The sequence below is a fragment of the Carya illinoinensis genome, chromosome 12 (genome assembly GCF_018687715.1).
Source record: "Carya illinoinensis cultivar Pawnee chromosome 12, C.illinoinensisPawnee_v1, whole genome shotgun sequence".
NCBI lineage: Eukaryota > Viridiplantae > Streptophyta > Magnoliopsida > Fagales > Juglandaceae > Carya > Carya illinoinensis.
The window spans coordinates 11712435-11713214 of NC_056763.1; positions in this window are offsets into that span (position 1 = coordinate 11712435).

A 780-nucleotide genomic window follows, 5' to 3' on the forward strand; every position below is an offset into this window, starting at 1 on the left:
AAAGCTGATGTTCAAAGATCAACTTAATGGGGATGAAAACTTCTAGGAAATCGATTTCACCTAATTCTTCACTATGCTTTTCTCATCCAGCTAACTTAATTTAAATCTCTTTTGTCTATTAGCAAATCTCTAAATCATCCAAAAGCCTCTTTCGATAGTCAATTGGAATTGCCTCTTGGTTATCAATTCACACAAGAATATGCAAATTCAATAATCAAGGATGCAATAAGACCAAAGATTTAATTACTACATAGGTTCATACAAGTCTTTCGATCTCTATACTTACCTATGCTGAAATATCCAAGATCTACCCTATGATTCCCTCTTTCGATAGCAAATCACAAGATTAATTATCATCTAATCAATGGCCAGTTAATTAGAAGCAATAAACTCAGAATAAATCAGATAAACAAAGAGAGAATTGCATTAAATTAGCATAGACAAACAAGAATAGTTTGGAAATAGGTTACATCGTTTTCCTAGAATAAAGTAAATTTAGCTCATGCTAGAAATGGAATTCAACATAAACGAATTCACCATAATTGTTTTGAGAAGATTGGAAGAAAATAAACACTGAAAAATCCTCGTTGCAGCCGCAAATCGTCTTCAAAAGCTCAAGGGAACGATTCAACGCTTTTCTCTCATCCGTGCTCGTGTATGATTCCAACGTACGTGCAATAATTGGAATTCCCTCTCCAAAACAGATGATTTGAATCCCTCTAGCTATGTTTTTCTGTCCCAAGAAGTGTTCTCCAGTCAAAAGTCGCGGCCCTAGAGTGA